Source organism: Gambusia affinis, linkage group LG11 (genome assembly GCF_019740435.1).
Source record: "Gambusia affinis linkage group LG11, SWU_Gaff_1.0, whole genome shotgun sequence".
NCBI classification, from domain to species: domain Eukaryota; kingdom Metazoa; phylum Chordata; class Actinopteri; order Cyprinodontiformes; family Poeciliidae; genus Gambusia; species Gambusia affinis.
The window spans coordinates 12,192,116-12,214,190 of record NC_057878.1 but is presented as its reverse complement, the minus strand read 5'-3'; the positions used below and the strand labels follow the sequence as shown (position 1 = coordinate 12,214,190).

Genomic DNA, 22,075 nt, shown 5'->3' with positions numbered 1-22,075 from the left:
GGTTGAGGCTGACCTTTAAGTCCACCCCCACATGGGCAGCTGCAGCTAATCAGCACCCTGCCGTTACAGAAACTGGGGTTGAAACACACCAAAAGCAATCACATGCCATCATGTGAACAAAACCACTACAGAAGGTTTTTTCCCTCGCTGTGGCCAAACAGAAAATGACCTATTTTATTTATATTACTAAAGTAAGATGTTGGCTACAGTTATGTAATATTGACCCTATTAACAACTTTTAAAAGTGACTTACTTTACGATTAAAAACGGAATATAACACAGAAATGTATGGGTTTTCTTTGAATGAATTAAACTTCCATTAAGCATCACTTGGGTGGGACAGAAAGACTTACAGTAAATAACAAATAAGTAGGATTTTTTTAATCAGCGTGTGTAGAAAGTCTACCTATTTATGATTGTCCTACTTCCCACAGGATAGCAGGATTCACCGCCACTTCCTTTGCTGCTTTGGGTTTCAGCTCAGGCATGAGGCACAGCATCAGGACATTCACTTTGCAAAATGTCCACCTCTAGGACTGGACAGAGGGAACAGTAGCTGCCAGTGTCTCCCGCTTGGTCAAAAGCAAAACCCCAACAAGTGGACACATAATCAAGGATTATCATTAACAAGAAAACACAGAGGAGGACGAGATTCATGCAAGTCAAGAATGAGCCATACAAGGCTAATGACTCAGTCCTTTTCTCCTTTTAATGAACATATAAGCATTATAACAGAATAAATTTCAGGTCTGTTCACTGTAAGAGATGAAGAACTATAAAATGAAAAGGTTCAAACTCCTTTTACCTGCTGCAGGAATGTTTGCTCATCTTTCACCCAGTCAAGTGTTTGTTTTCCTGCTGGACATCCAAAAGGTCATCCTGTAAATGATTTAAAAATGGTGGGAGCTTTTTCATGTTATGTAGTGAGACGTCATTCTGTTTGCATCATGAACGTGTTCTGTCAGACAGACTTCCTTTCTATAAATAGCTGCATGTTTTTTTTTTAAAACATATAGAGCAAAATCATCCTAGAAAAAAGTGGGCCTGATAACAGCAGCATTCTTGACATTTCTCCACATCCATGACAATCACATATAAGTTTCAATCTTATGCTAGCAACCACTCAACACGCTCGCAAAAAGGTGGCAAGAGTTGAGCAACGCCTCCACACGTGATTCTTTTAGTGTTTATATTTATTTTTCTCTTCTAGTGGATATTGTTCTCTTTTTGTACTTTCAATTTGTAATTTTGTTAGAATTTCCACTTATTGCCTGGGCAGTGTTGCGTGTACTACTGTTTACGATCACAGAGCGGAAAGCTGAGGTCGTTGTTTCTGCCTACATCCAGTGGGTGGCGCAGGCTGCTACAATCAGTAGTAGCCACACAGGCACACCCACTAGAAGGAAAGAAACGCACCCAGTACAATACTTAAATTTTATTGGCTGAGAGGTTGCCAGGCGACGGTACCTTTCTGTTCTAAGCAGCAGAAACACGATTCGTCTCTATTGTCTCATGCAAGAAGAAATGGAAGAACTGTCTCAACGTCGTTCTCACAGCTCAGGTATAAATCAAAGCTGAATTTGTTTGGTATATGTACTGACGACATTCAGTGCGAATGCAATTCCCGTTACACTGCTAACAGAAACATGTTAAAAATGAAACTATGTTTAATATGTTGAGGGAACAACACATCATCAGGGTCATCAGGGAAAATTTCATGTGTTCCCTTCAGGCAACAGCAAACCATAACAGTATCAGCATTGCAGCAAAGTATTTTGGTTTTCTGAGCTTGTAATAATCAGAGATGATATTACAATAATAATTTTGTTTTAATCTTCAGAATTCACCAAACATAAAGTTGCCAAAAATGATCTTAGCAAAGAAAAACATATTTCTAGGTGGGGTGGACTGTGGACAGGTTTTCATTCTGTCACACAAAATAACTAACATGCATGTACGACTTTAAAGAAGAAGCCAATTCAATTAAATTCATGTTTTTGGACTGAGGAACTTCTTGTCCCGCTGAACAGCCCAGAAAACCTGGCCATTTAAAAATATCCAGAATATAAAGTCTATATGCCTGCAAACTGCAAGGTAAATCTACTTGATGAATATTTTAAGTCATTGTATATCCAGATTAATGCAACATTAAAATGTTAATAATAGCACATTTTTATTTTTTCTTTGGAACATTGTCATCTAGTTTTCTGTAGATCCTTTTATATATATATACAAAAAATGACTCAACCCTAAGAATGATTAAGGATCTGACAGTTCTGGATATACTAGTTTAAACAAATGTCAGGTAACTAGCTGCAGGGACAAGTCATAAGATGACTTACTGCTTGCTAATTTCTGTTTATATTGAGCGAATGTGTTGGCCAGCAGATAATGAGGCAGAACACGCCACGCCGACCCTCAAAAGAACAGATTCACATATTTTAATATTCCTTCATCCATAACAAAATGTGGACAAGATCAAGAGCAGGGAATAGTTTTACAAAGCAGTATAGATTACTGACAGCACAGGAGGTTGGTGCTAGTCTCATGAAAGATTTATGTCGTCAATAATATTTTCCAACTAGAAAATTCCTGAAGAAATTTAACTGGGGCCTGCCAAAGTGTGCCCGTCGGTTTGGACCCAGCGTTCTGATGCTAACAATTTGCATCAATGCTAAAGAAAGCTGCAATGTAATCAATAGCATGTGGAGAATCACAAGAATGTTAAGTAAGCTGGACATGCAACATTCAGTATGATAAAGCAAGTGCATTAGCTAAAATGAGCAAATATGCTAATATAAGCATAAATACTTTCAGTAGCATGTGGGGTATCATTATAATGTTTACTGTCATTTACTTACTCCATTAAGTATACTAAACATGGCTAATAAGTCTGAAAAATAGAAAATAGCTTATTTAAGCTAAAAGGCTAATGCTAATGAACTGCCTTGCTGCGCAAGGCAGTTCCCTAACCTCGGATAAACAGATAATGCAGAATGATATCACTGCACCGCCTCGTGATGCACTATCAGAAGGGGCATTTTGAGGCTTTTATTTTGAAATTTGCAGTAAGCTTCATATTAAATGCCCACACTAATCCAATGTGTAAGAGTGCTTTGGATAAACCAGTCACATAAAGCCAAAAAGAGCAATTACATGATGTAAAAATTCCCAAGGCTTTTATTTTGAAATGTTTGTTAAGCTTCATTTGAAAGGGTCAAAGTCATCCCATGTGTAACAGTCATTGGATTAAATCAGTCATATAACGCTCAAAAAGCAATGACCTGATGTAAAAATTTTCAAGGGCTTTTATTTTGAAATTTTCAGTAAGCTTCATTTCAAAGGGCTAGACTCATCCCATGTGTAACAGTGACAGGGTTAAATTAGTTATATACAGCCCATAGCAGCAAGTTTTTCTAAAGGCCAGCTCAGTCCTCCTCTGTTTTAACTGAACTAGTAGTTCGAACTACAGTGATGCGTATTTGTAGTCCTCAGCAGCTCTCCCTGCTCTGGGTTCCGTTGCCATGGTAAATAATCCTCTCTGCCAGCTGTGAGTGAGACATCCAGGGGAGACAATTCTCTGTTTGAGCCAGCCAGTTTGACTAAAAAAGCATGGCAAAAACTGTTTCCCTGCTCGGGAACCGTAATACATATTCGAAAACCGTTTGAAGCATATGAGAGGGCTATTTGTCGCCTCACATAGTCCCGCCATTCATATCTCTACCTCACTCACAGTATTAACAGCGATGAGATAAAAAGTGTGTGCCAAGGTCTGAAATTTATCAGAAATACATGGAAGTGAATCAGTGAGATCTGTCTGCTACCCTGGCGCATGACTTTGCTCTGAAGCACCTGGAGAGAAAACTGTAAGCGCTAGATAATTTTTGAAAACATTTGACCGGAGCAGGCACGCGTATCAATGTCATGACCAAGTTTGATACCAATCATGCAATATTTGTGAGCGTGAGGGCGAGTTAAAAAATGATTTGGGGTCAAAATTTCACTCTGACTCTCACTCTAGCGGAGCGGCCTTCACACTCTGATTTTTCCAAAAATCAAAAACTTTGGGTCGCTTAGAAAGAAGTTGTGGACAAACCATAATACATATTGACGTTGTCTTCACTTTAAAAGAGATCACGGACGATTCTACAAAATGAAGTTTGAATGGTCTACATAAGTTATGATTTACAGAAAATCCTCAAAATAGGGTATTTTCAGGATTTACTGGTTGCCTCGTCCCCTTGACGACGAGACTTGCACCTGGTGAGCTCGTTAGTGATTTTGGGGTCGTTTTTTTCTTTTTACGTCGCCATGGTAACTCCAAATCCCACCAAAAGTAATAGCTCCCTTCCCGGGAACGAGCCGCACGTTTTGATACCACTTTTGTGGGTGGGCTCGCAGCGGTACGAGCCGCATTAACGGTAACGGAAGAATAATAAATACTAGAAAATTCCTGAAGAAATTTAACTGGGGCCTGCCAAAGTGTGCCCGTCGGTTTGGACCCAGCGTTCTGATGCTAAGAATTTGCATCAATGCTAAAGAAAGCTGCAATGTAATCAATAGCATGTGGAGAATCACAAGAATGTTAAGTAAGCTGGACATGCAACATTCAGTATGATAAAGTAAGTGCATTAGCTAAAATGAACAAATATGCTAATGTAAGCATAAATACTTTCAGTAGCATGTGGGGTATCATTAGAATGTTTACTGTCATTTACTTACTCCATTAAGTATACTAAACATGGCTAATAAGTCTGAAAAATAGGAAATAGCTTATTTAAGCTAAAAGGCTAATGCTAATGAACTGCCTTGCTGTACAAGGCAGTTCCCTAACCTCGGATAAACAGATAATGCAGAATGATATCATTGCACCGCCTGCGGCGGTGCACTGTCCAGAGGGGCATGTTGAGGCTTTTATTTTGAAATTTGCAGTAAGCTTCATATTAAATGCCCACACTAATCCAATGTGTAAGAGTGCTTTGGATAAACCAGTCACATAAAGCCAAAAAGAGCAATTACATGATGTAAGAATTGCCAAAGCTTTTATTTTGAAATTTTTGTTTAGCTTCATTTGAAAGGGTCAAAGTCATCCCATGTGTAACAATCATTGGATTAAATCAGTCATATAACGCTCAAAAAAGCAATGACCCGATGTAAAAATTTTCAAGGGCTTTTATTTTGAAATTTTCAGTAAGCTTCATATTAAATGCCCACACTAATCCAATGTGTAAGAGTGCTTTGGATAAACCAGTCACATAAAGCCAAAAAGAGCAATTACATGATGTAAAAATTGCCAAAGCTTTTATTTTGAAATTTTTGTTTAGCTTCATTTGAAAGGGTCAAAGTCATCCCATGTGTAACAGTCATTGGATTAAATCAGTCATTTGATGCTCAAAAAAGCAATGACCTGATGTAAAAATTTTCAAGGGCTTTTATTTTGAAATTTTCAGTAAGCTTCATTTCAAAGGGCTAGACTCATGCCATGTGTAACAGTGACAGGGTTAAATTAGTTATATACAGCCCATAGCAGCAAGTTTTTCTAAAGGCCAGCTCAGTCCTCCTCTGTTTTAACTGAACTAGTAGTTAGAACTACAGTGATGCGTATTTGTAGTCCTCAGAAGCTCTCCCTCCTCTGGGTTCCGTTGCCATGGTAAATAATCCTCTCTGCCAGCTGTGAGTGAGACATCCAGGGGGAGACAATTCTCTGTTTGAGCCAGCCAGTTTGACTAAAAAAGCATTGCAAAAAACTGTTTCCGCTCGGGGAACCGTAATACATATTCGAAAACCGTTTGAAGCATATGAGAGGGCTATTTGTCGCCTCACATAGTCCCGCTTATTCATATCTCTACCTCACTCACAGTATTAACAGCGATGAGATAAAAAAAGTGTGTGCCAAGGTCTGAAATTTTTCAGAAATACATGGAAGTGAATCAGTGAGATCTGTCTGCTACCCTGGCGCATGACTTTGCTCTGAAGCACCTGGAGAGAAACTGTAAGCGCTAGATAATTTTTGAAAACATTTGACCGGAGCAGGCACGCGTATCAATGTCATGACCAAGTTTGATACCAATCATGCAATATTTGTGAGCGTGAGGGCGAGTTAAAAATGATTTGGGGTCAAAATGTCACTCTGACTCTCACTCTAGCGGAGCAGCCTTCACACTCTGATTTTTCCAAAATCAAAAACTTTGGGTCGCTTAGAAAGAAGTTGTGGACAAACCATAATACATATTGACGCTGTCTTCACTTTAAAAGAGATCACGGACGATTCTACAAAATGAAGTTTGAATGGCGTTTCTACATAAAGTTATGATTTACACAGAAAATCCTCAAAAATAGGGTATTTTCAGGATTTACTGGTTGCCTCGTCCCCTTGACGAGAGAGACTTGCACCTGGTGAGCTCGTTAGTGATTTTGGGGTCGTTTTTGCTTTTTACGCCGCCATGGTAACTCCAAATCCCACCAAAAGTAATAGCACACCTCACGGGATTGAGCCGCACGTTATGATACCACTTTTGTGGGTGGGCTCGCAGCGGTACGAGCCGCATTCACGGTGACGGAAGAATAAGTTAAGAACTAGAAAATTCCTGAAGAAATTTAACTGGGGCCTGCCAAAGTGTGTCCGTCGGTTTGGACCCAGCTTTCTGATGCTAAGAATTTGCATCGATGCTAAAGAAAGCTGCAATGTAATCAATAGCATGTGGAGAATCACAAGAATGTTAAGTAAGCTGGACATGCAACATTCAGTATGATAAAGCAAGTGTATTAGCTAAAATGAGCAAATATGCTAATGTAAGCATAAATACTTTCAGTAGCATGTGGGGTATCATTAGAATGTTTACTGTCATTTACTTACTCCATAAAGTATACTAAACATGGCTAATAAGTCTGAAAAATAGAAAATAGCTTATTTAAGCTAAAAGGCTAATGCTAATCAACTGCCTTGCTGCGCAAGGCAGTTCCCTAACCTCGGATAAACAGATAATGCAGAATGATATCACTGCACCGCCTCGTGTGCACTGTCCAGAGGGGCATTTTGAGGCTTTTATTTTGAAATTTGCAGTAAGCTTCATATTAAATGCCCACACTAATCCAATGTGTAAGAGTGCTTTGGATAAACCAGTCACATAAAGCCAAAAAGAGCAATTACATGATGTAAAAATTCCCAAGGCTTTTATTTTGAAATTTTTGTTAAGCTTCATTTGAAAGGGTCAAAGTCATCCCATGTGTAACAGTCATTGGATTAAATCAGTCATATAACGCTCAAAAAGCAATGACCTGATGTAAAAATTTTCAAGGGCTTTTATTTTGAAATTTTCAGTAAGCTTCATTTCAAAGGGCCAAACTCATCCCATGTGTAACAGTGACAGGGTTAAATTAGTTATATACAGCCCATAGCAGCAAGTTTTTCTAAAGGCCAGCTCAGTCCTCCTCTGTTTTAACTGAACTACTAGTTCGAACTACAGTGATGCGTGTTGTAGTCCTCAGCAGCTCTCCCTGCTCTGGGTTCCGTTGCCATGGTAAATAATCCTCTGCCAGCTGTGAGTGAGACATCCAGGGGAGACAATTCTCTGTTTGAGCCAGCCAGTTTGACTAAAAAAGCATTGCAAAAACTGTTTCCGTCGGGAACCGTAATACATATTCGAAAACCGCTTGAAGCATATGAGAGGGCTATTTGTCGTCTCACATAGTCCCGCCATTCATATCTCTACCTCACTCACAGTATTAACAGCAATGAGATAAAAAAAGTGTGTGCCAAGGTCTGAAATTTTTCAGAAATACATGGAAGTGAATCAGTGAGATCTGTCTGCTACCCTGGCGCATGACTTTGCTCTGAAGCACCTGGAGAGAAAACTGTAAGCGCTAGATAATTTTTGAAAACATTTGACCGGAGCAGGCACGCGTATCAATGTCATGACCAAGTTTGATACCAATCATGCAATATTTGTGAGCGTGAGGGCGAGTTAAAAAATGATTTGGGGTCAAAATGTCGCTCTGACTCTCACTCTAGCGGAGCGGCCTTCACACTCTGATTTTTCCAAAAATCAAAAACTTTGGGTCGCTTAGAAAGAAGTTGTGGACAAACCGTAATAGATATTGACGTGCTGTCTTCACTTTAAAAGAGATCACGGATGTATCTACAAAATGAAGTTTGAATGGCGTTTCTACATAAAGTTATGACGACACAGAAAATCCTCAAAAATAGGGTATTTTCAGGATTTACTGGTTGCCTCATCCCCTTGACAACGAGAGATGCACCTGGTGAGCTCGTTAGTGATTTTGGGGTCGTTTTTTGCTTTTTACGTCGCCATGGTAACTCCAAATCCCACCAAAAGTAATAGCTCCCCTCCCGGGAACGAGCCGCACGTTTTGATACCACTTTTGTGGGTGGGCTCGCAGCGGTACGAGCCGCATTAACGGTGGCGGAAGAAAAATAAATAAATAAAGATATAAAGAGACATTCTATTGGGTGTAGAACAATAGGTGCCTGCCATGCATGGAGTAGTGACTGACTTCGCAAGTCAGTCACTGCTCTCCTTATGCATTGCTATGGGCAGGCCCCAATAATAAAGAGACATTCTATTGGGTGTAGAACAATAGGTGCCTGCCATGCAATGCATGGAGGCAGTGACTGACTTGCTTCGCAAGTCAGTCACTGCTCTCCTTATGCATTGCTATGGGCAGGCCCCAAATACGTATTAAAGAAACATTCTATTGGGTGTAGAACAATAGGTGCCTGCCATGCAATGCATGGAGGCAGTGACTGACTTGCTTCGCAAGTCAGTCACTGCTCTCCTTATGCATTGCTATGGGCAGGCCCCAATTAGCATTTTGGCATTTGCTTGTGTTTGTGAATGACATTTGAAGAATCCAACCTTCTGTATTAACTCCAGTGGGGTCCTGGCCAAAGCTTTGGCAAGTAATCAGCTTTAATATGAAGTGTTAACTGTGTACGGCTATCCAAAACAATAAGTCTAAAACTATTATCATTACAGCCTTTTCCACAGCATTATTTCTCTTGGAGGTCTTTTGTCTTGAATAGTGTTGGGTAACAATGCCAGCTCTATTTCAGACTCCTTTCACGCCGCTCTCTCTGTGCGCATTACATTAACGTGCATCTCTGTCATTGTTCTCGTCATAATGTTGACGTTACACAGGACTTGGATTTGGCTCATGCATCAGTACCAGACTGATGTGGCACTACAGTAAAGAGATTAAAGAGGAGCGCAGAACACAAAGGCACACACTGATTCTCTCTCTTTCTCTCTCTCTCTCTCTTTCTCTCACACACACATACACACACACGGTAAGGGAAACAGTGTCAGCTGTGAGAGCTATGACGCACGTTGGGCTGTGTTAATATTGTGCGCTAGACTTTGCCGTCTGTGTGAGCATTCCACTACAGGCAATAAACTCCAGTTCGCTCTCCTGCCGAGTTCAACCAGCAGCTGCACGTTGAGTTAGTCTGTGTCTCAGTAACACACATGCTCTCTATCGCTTCTAATATTTTTCAGAATTAATTCCTCCTCGCCTTACAGGTCATTCTAGGTATTTTAATTCTTTTTTACTGACGCTAAAGTGTACACAGCTAATAACAAAAAACCGCAACGGATTACCAACGAAGCCAAAGTCTGCACAGCATCAAATGTGCCCTGTTTGGGTGTTGTCCTTGTCTTAGAGAGCAAATGTCATTAATACATTTGACATTAAACATAATGCAAGGTGAAAGTGTTGCATCATTGTCAGCCTCCTTTTTAGCACTTGCAGGCTATATTGATAAAGAAAATGCAGAATTTTAATTCCACATTAGAGAAAGCCGTATAGTTTCAGTAAGTAGGTATAGGAAAAAAAATAGTGGTATTGGTATCAGTTATCGGCCAAATGAGTTTTAGTATATTGGCATATCGGATATCGACCAACAATCCAATATCGTGCATCCCTAGAAAATATGTTACGTACATCTTGACATTATGTGGGATTTGATCATTTTTAGAATGTAAATGATGAAATCAACAGCCGTGGCAAACTATTAATGAACCAGAAGCTGTTATCTGTGCAAATAGTAACATTTGAATCCAAATGTCGAAATAAGTTTAATGCAGAAGCAATGCTTTGCTTCTGCATTAAACTTCATTCCAATTTATTTAAAATAAAATGCTCTGCTACTCAGATACATTCCTGAGCGTTTCATTTTTCTCCAGAGAGCACGTGATGTGCAAAGAGCAGAGAACCAGTGATCACAGAGAATCACAGGGCCTCGTTGCACCTCGTGGTGATATTATGACACGGGAGTGTCAGAAGTTGTGTCTCGGTGGAAACTTCGAGGAGCAGAAGTCCTGCAGCAGCTGCGTCATTGAGCCAGACTCCTGGGCTTCTGTCTCTTGTTACAGCTAGCTTGTAATCACCAGCGTTAGCACTACTGCTTTCTGCTGCGTGATCACATTTCTCCCCTCTGCCGCTGTCACTATGAGGAGTCTATTAGTTCACAATTGAAGGTCCAAACAGATCATATTTGCACTAATAAACACCCCTATTGCATCAGTTATTGCTCTGAAAATGTTTGAATCTGCAGTAATAAAGTGATCATGCAGCAATTCTTCTCTTTTAGCAACGGTAGCCGGGCTTTTGCATAAAACGCTAATGCAGATAACGCTACACTTTTAATAAAGTACCTTATACGGACAGAACCTACATCAATTTAATGTCTGTAAATTTAATATTGTGTACTACAGTGGAAATTCAATTGTAGTAGCAATGAAAGGAAAAGGGCATTTTTGACCACTGTGTCCGTAGGAAGCATTTGGCATTAATAGAGCACAATTAAATCAGTTTTGTTACCAGCCTTTGACCTATCCCAAATCCATTCTATTCTGTTTATTTTATGGAAATTAATTAACTATTGGAGGCAGTTTTAAGTAAGTCTGAGCTTATTTAAAGACTAACTGAAACCCAAACAATATTTTTTGCTGATATACTGTACAAATTGTCCCTCATTTCCTCTTGGCTCCGCCCACTTAGGTGGAATTCTTCCAAAATGGTTTGGGGGCGGAGTTATGCCACTACAGCGGATTTAGTTACACTTTAGCGGATATTTGAAGAAAGGAAAAGGTTAAAAACAGCAGTTTTTTTTGGTTTAGGTTCAAGGAGGATGCAAAATTCAGCACCTGAGTGTATAGGACATGTAAGAGTAAAAGACACTGAAATCTCAAAATTGTTGCTAAACAGAAGAATGTATGCTAATTCTCATTCCGCTTTCTGTCACACACCCAAAATTAACACCAAAAAAACAAAAAGAAGCGTACGGGGAAAACGATTAAGGAAAAACAGAGCTGAACGCCACCCATATCCTACGTTCTGATGTCTGCTGGGGGGAAACGGCTGTCACTGTGATGTGGTGCTAATTCGTCTACCAATGCCATGGTAGCAGCGGTTTAATAACGCGCCAATAAGCATTTAGTTTCAACCAGCGTTGCCTCGTCAGAGCGTCTCCCCTCTCAGCGGCCGGCTCCTTGTTTCTGACTTGCGCAGCTCGTTTATTCGGTGTCACCTTCCTCCGTCGAACTGTCTATCGCCTCCTCGGGCGGCAGCGGACACATGAAGTCATCAGGCCTCGCTGACGTCAGCTGCACCGGCTCCACAATGCAGCCAACAGTCATTTCTCTGTTTACAAGTCGGCCTTTCATTTCTCTGAACTGTGGGTTATACAAGATTGCAGAAGCCGCGTGCACGCGCGCGCGTGTTTGTGTGTGTGTGTGTGTGTGTGTTTGTTGTGGGCGTGTGTGAGCGTGCGTGAAAGCTTTTCCATGTAGGTCGTGTGTGTTTGCACAAGCTGGACAGAGGGCAGAGACGTAGGTTGGGGACGGAGGGTATAGGTCGTCTTGCAGTCATACAGCTCAGTTGATGTGATAATTAACAGACAGGACTGAAAGCTTAGTCCTTTTGTTTGTCTTACATTTCCTCCCTTTTTATTTCTTTCATCAGTGCTCCTCTGTGTCACGTATAAAGATCCCTTCAGACTGATTATCAAATAGATTTCAAATCTTCCCGACGGCTTTTACGCTTCTGACGCCATCTCTCACCTCCAAGCTGCTCATTTGTTTCCAAAGTTGTTGTATGGCCTCGAGTCAAATGACAGGAACAAGCTTTTTGTTCAGAGGAAATGAGCGCACATCCTGCTGACGCCATCGGTTCGTGTGCACTCTGCCATTTCGGCGGGCTGGGAAAAAAAAAAAAATATGACAAATTAGTTTACAAAGCACTAGAGAAACACCTGTGTGGAAAAAAAAGTAGACCTCTAACAAAGGACACTGGGAAGCTGACAAATCAGCCAGGAAGCCGATTCGCAATTTCTACACAAGTGACCTGTGAAAAAGCGGGGCAGCTCTCAGGAGGCATTAAGCGGGAAAACCCTTTCACTCTGAGACGGGCTGGAAGCATTGACGTCAGAGATGCAAAGAGAAAAAAAAAAAACTGATGGAAGCAAGGGGGGCTCCCAAAATGGAAAAGCTCTCTAGTTGCTGTAACAATAAGCAACATCTGGCAGAAAGGCACGCAAACAAACAAAATCAAATCCCTGAACATTTATCTGCGTGCACAGATTTCAGATGAGTGTAGGTGCTACCAATGAGATAGAAATAAACTTTGTGTGAGAGCTGAGGCCCCACAGCGCTATAAAGAAGTGCTTGCCTCCTTGCATAGTTTTGCTTTTTTGCCCTACTTAAATGTTTGAGATAGTGTAATCATCCTTCTAGTCAATTCACTAGTTAGCCCTCTTTTGGAAAGCTGAGTGAAAATTCAGAAACTAAATCCTGGTTACCTGACCTGTAGCATCAAGAGGACACTTAAAAAGAACCCGTCTGACAACATGGAGCTAAATGATCTCAAAAAGCAGCAAATTGTTCCCTGATCTTCAAAAATCCAAGAATAGATGAGAATCAAAATCATGAGCTACAAGCTCAAAAGTTCTGCAGATTCACATAAGGGTAAAACATAATATCAAAAAAAAAAATGAATAAGTGAATGTACATTAGGAGCAAATTTACAGCATCAGAAAAATATAGTTATTACATATAGGTATAGTAAATACAGTTCCATACTCAGGTTCTAAGAAATGGACAACTAATTAGGACTATCTTAAAAAATATGCATTAAAAAAACAAAACATCTCTGCAAAAAAGAACACAGAGGTCCATCTACTATTTCTTAAAGAAAGAGATATTCTGTGGACTGATGGGACAAAAATGAAACTTTTATGGGGGGTGTAAGTCCTGTAACATCTGTTGTTTTCAAGGGAGGCACAATTCCTGCGTTTTGTGTTTAACTGGTCAATTTTGGTCTGATATAAAAGACTGACCTAAAAAAATGTTGGGGAAAAATAAAGAAAAAGGAGAAGAAATCTGTAAGTAAGTGAATATTTTTAGCAGCTCTTTGTGTGTCTGAGTTAAGACAGAAACCATAACAGTTGCATAAGCATGTGGTTTGCAGGAGCATTGATGGTGACTGATAGAGAATGAGGCTGAAGTGTAAAATCCACCAGAGCCTTTCGGGGGGGACAAAAACACGTCCACTAATGTCATCAGACACATGTAGGAACAATCTCCAGATTAGGCTGATATCTTGCCTTGTACATTAAACATATTCTAGTCTCCAGACCTCCAAGCTATCAGTTCAGTGTGATAAAACCATGAATTTGAGTAAAACAAGCTTTAAACATCATTTTCGAATGATGTAATGAAGGATTTATAGCAAAACCTGCAATTAATCTGCTAATGGCCTTGTGATGTAAAGCCATTTCATTCGGCAGCACAGTGACCCCTCAGATGAAGGACTTCGCTGCATCACCGGACAGGTCGGGCTCGGCTTAGAAAGCTGTTGTTAATTCGGTCCTTTGTGTGTCATAAAGAATTGAAAGGCTGCGGCGGCGGAGGCTCCTGGCCTCAACTCCAGGTTTCATAATGGAAAAGCCCGCCTGTCCCCCTGAGAGACACCTACACACAGCCTGGAGAGCAGCGTCTGTCTGGACGAGCTGACACGGCAACACAGTCTGACTCACAGTTGCTCTGCACTCCATCTCATGCACCACCTCTGCCTTTCACTGCACATCAGCATCAAGCTCCTCTCTGAGGCATGACTGGCTCGGTGCACTTGTGTTTGTGTGGCTCTTTGTGCCAGTGATCTTTTGCTCTTGTGCCTCTGTGCCCTAGTAATCTTCTTCTGTCCTCTTCCTTTATTATCATGTCATATGAAATGCACCCTCCCGTCATTTACAAATCTGCAGATTGCAGTCTTGCAGGTAGCTTCCCTTCTTAGCAGACACACCAGATTTTCTATAATCAAGCATAGACAGTAAAAACCTGTGAATGCAAAACTCAGTTTGCAAACGACAGCTTCACTTATTAGAGGTGACCTACTACGCTTCCTCGAACAAGTATCTGAAACATGTCTATAACAGGTTTTTTTGCACAAAGTCATTCTTAGGTAATGAGGTTTCATTCTGCTCAGTTCTGCCTATTTTGAGCTCCTTTCAGAATGAGCGGTTTCAGGACCTCTTGTCACCTTAAATCCCAATAATCTGCTGCTGGCCGCGACCCCGACTCAACGTTTACACACACATGGAAATGACTGCAAATAGCTACGCAATTATATGAGCATACATCTTTGAAGAGCAGAAGGAGAGCCTCCTGCACAATCAACAAGAATGCAGCAAGTGGTTTCTGAATATTAAGTCAACAACAGAATGCTTGTCTTTTCCAGCAGCCATTGTATAGCGGTAAAACCAGCTGACCAAACATGCTGGAGCTCAGTTCGGGTTGCTCTGTGACATCGCAGTGCCCATCGATTGTGACTCAACAATCTCATTCTCCAGACATCAAAAAACACTCTTAGGCCTTTTTAGAAGCAGGCGAGATCCAAATGGAAGCACAAAAATTTGAAAAATGTTGTTTTTTTTTCCATAATATGCCCACTTTAAATAAAAATAAGTAATCTAAACTAACATTGCTCTTTGAAAATGTAATTGTCCCTTGAGTCTATTAACCTATTAACATTCAGCAGCAATTGCTGCCATAAAATGTTAAAATAAGTGGCAATTACTTAATTGTTGAGGAGTTCTGACCCACCTTAGTTTGCAGAACTGTTTGAATTCAGCCTCTTTGGAGGGTTGAAAAGCATCCCAATTGTACAGTATTTAGATCTGAACTTTGACTAGGCTTCTCTTAAACTATTTTTTAAGCCATTCAGAGGTGGTTGCTGCTCCATCAACCTGGAGCACCAAAAGTCTCAGGGAACCTCAAGAAATGTGAGCTGAGTCTCCGGTTGGTCGGCCAATCTTGGGAATGTTCACCACTTTTCCACATTTCTTCATTTGGGGATAAAGGCTCTAAATGTAATTCACTGGAGACCTAAATCATTAGAAAAGCCTTTTCAAGGACTTTGTTCCTTGTGGTCTTGAATTTCCTTTGAATGGGACATGAGTTGCTCTTTTCCATATCTTTTAGCCTACTTTGTGTTGCAAGAGAGGCTCTATTTACAGCATTCCTTGATTCTACGTTTCTTTCAGATTTGAATGTAGTCCGTAAAACTGATCCAATAATTGTGATTAATTTATAATTTAACAATTACTTTTCCAAACATGATCCGGTTGATTTGGATTGTTTTTCCCTCAATAAATGAAATAACTGTTCAAAAATGATTATGTAATCATTTTGATTATCTTTGATAAGAGTTAACCTTCATGTAAAGATGTGAAACAACACAAAAACGGAAATCTGTCTGCAAATCGGTTTATTAACAGGTATAAAACGGGTTTTGGAGATGGGAGCAAGATGAATCCACCTGCAGCTGCAGAGAACGTCGCTTCACTAATTGACATAATTAAAGTTCTTGCGGCACCGGGCGACATCCCGCCAGTGCCTGGAGGATTAGTGATCTGCAAAGTGGGTCAGTTAACATTGCTTTCACAACAAACAGATAAATGCTGTGGAATGAGTCCAGCAGATGCCATCGGACTAACTTTCCATTTGTGTTTGGGGGGAGTTTGGTGCTCAAATTAACCTTTCACCTCGTGATTATTGAGCCTCTCTTCAACAGTTTTTGTGAGGCCCTCTGCCGTCCTGCTGAGCGTCAGCAGCAGCTGTGGAGGATTTATGTCGGTAATGTGGGGGATGTGTGACTATTCTGCAGGAGAGTTTAGGCGAGCTACAAGCCAATCTTGCTAAAAGTACACTAAAACTTCAAGCTTCTTCTGTGACTTTTCCACTACCAGTTCCCACCAGAAATGATTAAGAAATACTATTTGTTCAACCAGCACAACTGTAGTTCAGCTGATTAAAGTACAATGGGTAGTTTCAAGGAACTGCGTTCCCCCCTGAGGGGCCGGAGAGTGACGCACACGAGAAAATCAGAGCAAACAGCCACTCTGCCCTCCATTCGCTTCAACTTTTCTCACACTCTCCCCTACATGTCTGTCTGTTTGTCCACATACATTCCTGCCACATCTGCCTCTGCTGAAATTAAATTTCTTTATCTGTTTCCACGTGGTACAGCTGGGGACCAGAGCGAAGGAAGTGTGAAGAAGAAACTCGACGAGAGACGGCAGAAGCAGATCCTCCTTCGTTTCATCAGATGACATCGCTGTGATTTATATGTTTTGACAGAGGGATGACGCAAAATGTGAAAGTTAAAACCAGGACATGTGCTTCCCCCCCCCCTGTGTCCCGCTTCACAGTGTTTAATGAAAACCCACATTGTTCTCCGTTGTGCTCCTGAGGGGGAAGGAGGCACCAGCGTTTCAGGGATCAACCAAAGGTCTACTTCTGGGCTACTTTTAAATGTCAGAGGTCAAAGTTTATGGAGAAAGAGGAGCTAAAGCTGCACTTAAGCAGACATGATATATGATACGTTATGATACGATACGATACTACATGGCATGGTATGACACAATACAATTTTTGTTATTTTGTTTACTCCACTTGTAAAAACCAGGTAAGTTAATTGAGAACAAATTCACGATTTTAACAACAACCTGTTCTGAAAATGTCAAAGAAAAAAATAAAAATAAAAATACAGCCATACTCATACTAACTAAACATGCAAGTCAGAATAATTTAAAAGCATGTACTATGATTTTTATGGATGTCGTTCAACTTACGAATAAATTAATATGAGAATAGTAGATACAATTTGATAATTTCATTTATTGAGATATAAAACCATTGCCATTGCACTAATACAATATGATGTTATATGCTGCATGTGGTTGATGTAATGATCCAGTATGGTCATGTGATGAAATGTAATAGATCACATGTGTCAAACTCAAGGCCTGTGGGCCAAATCTGGGCCGCCATAGTTTTTTATGTGGCCTTCTAGATTCTAGACTAAACGCAAAGTGTGGGTAAATATTATATTATCAACTCAATGCAGTTTTTATCTGTTTACTGCCAAATTATATCAATAAGTCCCTCCAGTTTCTTGAGAATTATTGTGGAAATTCACACAAAATAAACAAATCCTCGCACTTCTTTGTGCTAATAATTGGGAGTTTATTGCAGATGTTTTTCAAAAATTGTCAAAGACTTTCTTACTTGTACTAAACAGCTGCCTCAGCTTTCATTGATGTTAGATTATGGTCCATGATCCATACAGCAAGTAATAAAAAGTCACATTTACCGTCATAAATAAGCATAAATATTGCAAATATTTCCAAATTAATACCATTAACACTTTGATTTTTATTGCAAAACAATCACAAAAAGAATCACAAAATCCTGGAGGGAATAAAAAGATGTTCAATATTTAATTTTAAGAATTTATTGGTATTTTAACAGTTTGTGAACAGGTTTAATCAATACATTCCATCGTAACCGGCTCTTTAAGAGAACTCATGATCTGGATTTGGCCCAAAACAAAAATGAGTTTGACATCCCTGTAATAGATGGTGGTGAAAAGAAAGTACAGCCCTTTCTAAGATTTTTCTTTGTTTTTAATCTAACAAGGGGTTTTTTGTGCTCCAGTTTTTCAATAATGTTCCAATTTGATTTCAGTTCAGTTTAATAAATATTAACAAATTGTGATCTGTATTGAATTGTACAGATGAATAAAGATGTTTACTGTGATATGGTAAATGCAGGAAAATATATACTTTTCTGACTTGCAGGATGTTTTCATGTGTTTTTCTCATAATGCAAAAATATTTAGTTCAATAAATTCAAATATGTAAAACATTTCTTTCTATGCATAGATTAACTATTAGTAGTTTCTAACTCTATTACTCTCTAACTTTGTGCTTTATCTCATAGACTTCTTTTTTATTTATTGGTTGATAATCTAATCATATAGATCAATCGTTAGCCAATTAACATGAGGAAAAAAGTTAGCATGCTCTTTTTCAATATAAGAATATTGCTGCAAAACTGTGTTGTGTATTTACTCATTCTGTCTTTGTTAAAATGTGTCTGATGACATGAAAACTGTGTGGCAAAAACCCCAAAAATAAAAGAAACAAATTAGGGTTCAACGGTTTCGCCTTAAAGTTTAATATCACACAACAGATTGTTCATTAAAAAAAATTGCAGCTCTCAAAAATAAAATCAAGATTAATTAAAAAATTAGTAGAAAAAACAGTAGGTATACTGAACATTTTTCTCCTTGGGATCATATGAGACGTGTGCTGCAACGTTAAAATCCAGTTGTTACTCAAGACCTATTAAAAGCTGTCTTTGTCTTGTTGGTTGATTCTGTTGGGGCACTTTTAGAACCAGTACACTTTGTGACAGAAGGCAGATTTATTGTCCACAATGAGAAAAGAGTAAACCGCCAGCACACAGTGTGCAGATTTGAGATTTGACGGTCTTATTGAACGTTCCTCGCAGCATTTCAAACTTTCTTTTGTCAAAATGAAAGGTAGAAACTTAAAACCTAAAGTGCGTTGTTGAAAAAATATGCAAGCAGATACTGGATAGACCGCACTCTCCAGCGCTAAACATCGGCCTGTTTTCGGCATTATTGATTTCCCACAGTGGATTAACAGTGATACTAGATCGGAGGCTGAACCCTTTTCACTGCTGACGTAAGTGCAACTTTCTGGGAAAGAGGTCATGACTGCATATGCTGCGACCCAGTGACCTGACTCCAGTGGGTTAGATAATGACGGCCTGGGGGAGTGATGGGCTGTACCAGCAAAGTTGTTACTGACACTAACAGGGTGACAGTGGAGACGGCAGGCTTGGGTGACATAACCGAAATCAGCAGCACAGTGACGACTCGAGCCCGGAGCCGCGGAGCGTCGGCTCAGAACTGACGGGACTCAGTCTACGTCGCTTTGACTGCACGTCAATTACACTGAGTTTGATGAAGTCAAACTCAACTTGGCATCAAGTCTGATTTCAACACACATATTGTGGTTTTAGATGTCATGAGAAAGAAATCTGGCAAAAAAACTAAAAAATCTGTATGAGATTTCTCCAGACAGGTTTACATTCGCTGCTGCACGAAGCCAAACTGTGAAGTGGTTCGATTATTACACCAGAGGGTGCAGAGGTCAGTCTGAATGAGGGTAGAGGTTGGCCAACAGGGAAACTGAAACTCAGAGTATGAGTATGGAAAACGCTGACATGTCAGAATGATGGAAAAACTGAATGTGATGTTTCTCAGGAAATCATAAATCTGTTAAGAAGAGGCGGTTTAGCACTTTTAAATTGCTACTACATAAGAAAATTCTGTTGAATTCAGTTTATTTAAATACCACCAATTGGCAAAAAAAATACAAATCACTTGTACTGATCATGCATGTAGCAGCAGTGGACAGGAAATACCTGGAAGGAACCTCCAGCAGAAGCTGGCCCAGAACAGCTGGCCAGCTGCCATAAAGTCAACTGAGACAGAGCAGAATATACAAAAAGACAGAAGAACTGATGTAGGAGTATTTTCAAAGTCTTTAAAAGTAAAAAGTTAATAGTAGGACAGGCAGAATGTTTAGTGGAGAGAAAAAAACCAACAGAATATTCAGCATAAAGTTAAAATTTCAAATTGCAACAAGTATTGCAAATTGGGGAGTAGTAGAAGAAGAAAGTGAGGAAAAATGGTCAGCTTGTCCTCCAGAAGCCAAAGCCTTTAGCAGGACAATTACTGAGACAGCTCAAGATAAACAGGAAGATAAAAACAAAGATGATTGTTCTCTCTGCACTGCAAAAATACCTTTGTAAGGTTTCTGCAACATGGTGGTAAATATGCGCACACATAAGGACGTTATTCTTGTGTGTGTAGCATGAAATCTATAAAATGAAAGAGATATATATGTGTCTTGTCCTCGTGCTGGTGGACTGGTCTGTCTCCACCAGGTGATTTTTCTGTAATTCTCGGTACCAAACCCAGTTATGTGTCTTCAGTCTGGAGGATAAATCTTCAAAAAATTGACATAAAGTAAATGGATGCAACAAATCAGGCTTACAGCAGAATAAAGCAGCCAGTTTACTGAAGAACAAACCAGTTCGTGTACTGACGAGACCACATGCAGCAACAAGACAAAGAGGAGCTGAGGGAGTTTATGACAAAAGGAAATCAACTGGGTGGCTGCTGAACCAGATGCTGGTGGTGACAAACGCAAACAGCAGGACCGTAAATAAGGGACTGTGCTGCCAAAACAAACAGGAAATGACTGAGCACAAAATGAGAGCAAGAGTAAAGAGAAACCCAGAGAATCGAACTCCAAGCTGGAGCTTCGAACCCGAAGCTCCACACAACAAGTGTTGTGACCACAACAAAAGCAAGCAGCTTTTGGCACATAAAGTTAGGAGTTTATACATGGAGGATTAACTATGACCAAATCAAAAGTGAAGCATGAAACCAAATTACAGCGTGTTTAGAACATGCTCAGTTTTATAGGCGACAAACTCTGTTTTTCTTGACGGTAATTGTTCAGAAGCTGAATGAGATGTGGACTTTTCCTCTTGTGGTGCAATGAGACTTCACCCTACAAGTAACTATATTCTTACAATCCACTACAAATGTATCTGCAGTCTTTTTCACATTTTGTCATGTCACAACACAATCTTCTGTGTATTTTTGGCAATTTATGTAACAGAGCAACACATAATGGTGCAATTTTGTGAAAGGAAAGAGAAATTATATAAAAGTTGGCATCAACTGGAGCTGTGGACATCTGTAGCACCTCCATAGTTACTCTTTGGACTGTTTCTCTGGGTAATATGTTGGTACATCTGTCTGCTATTTGTTGTTATATTTGTGGTTGTGCAGTAATCTTTCCATTTCCTGGTGATTGTTTAAACACTCCTCTGTGAGATGCTGCAAGCTTGGAATATTGTTTTATTCCCAGTCTTCTCCCTGGCCTTTGGTCTTCCAGGAAAAGAGCTTCAATGATTTCTGTTTGTTCAGTGCTGATCCCAAACAAACCTCCTGAGGCATTCACAAATTTACACCGGGAATTAAATTACACACAAGTGGAAACTGTTACTAACTGGATAAAAAAGTACATTCAATAAATAAATGCTTCTAGTCACATTGACCACTCAAAAGTGCTTCAATCCAGCCACAAACACAATCACTTCAATTATAGTTCATATGAATGTAGCCACGTCATCTATCACTGGGATGCAAACACACATGGGGACATAAATGACTGACAGTGTGTTTTAAGTATCAGATTAAAGGGAGTGAAATACAAATGCAAGCCACTCTCTTCAGATTTTCGTCAGTCTTCCTAATTTGGAAGTTTATGTGATAGACATTGACGTTTCTGGCTGTAAAGAGGAATAGGTAGAAATATCTTTGCCACGCACTGTAAACGTGACAATTTTCAAAGCACCATAAGCAACAAAAAAACTGTTTCACACAGGATTTGTAAAGTATGCTTTTTAACTACGACTAATGAAAACATTTCCAGCTCCGCTTTGCTTCTGACATGACCTACACTACCTGGAAACGTTCTGCTCACCGCTTGAAGTTCACAGCCGCTGATCGGCGTACTCCAAGGTTGGAGCCTGAGGTGAATAATTAACCCCTAATTCTGCTGCTTTCCTCTGCAGGTGAAAGCTGCTTAGATAAAATGACCTATGCG

General features: G+C 39.9%; 1 long non-coding RNA gene across 1 annotated transcript; it reads left to right on the top strand.

Moving 5' to 3' along the window:
- Positions 1-1,484: 1,484 nt before the first annotated feature.
- LOC122839403 lies at positions 1,485-10,542 on the top strand. Its single transcript, XR_006372039.1, has 2 exons — positions 1,485-1,561; positions 10,203-10,542. It is a non-coding gene; the product is annotated as an uncharacterized LOC122839403 (long non-coding RNA).
- The last annotated feature ends 11,533 nt before the right edge of the window (positions 10,543-22,075 follow it).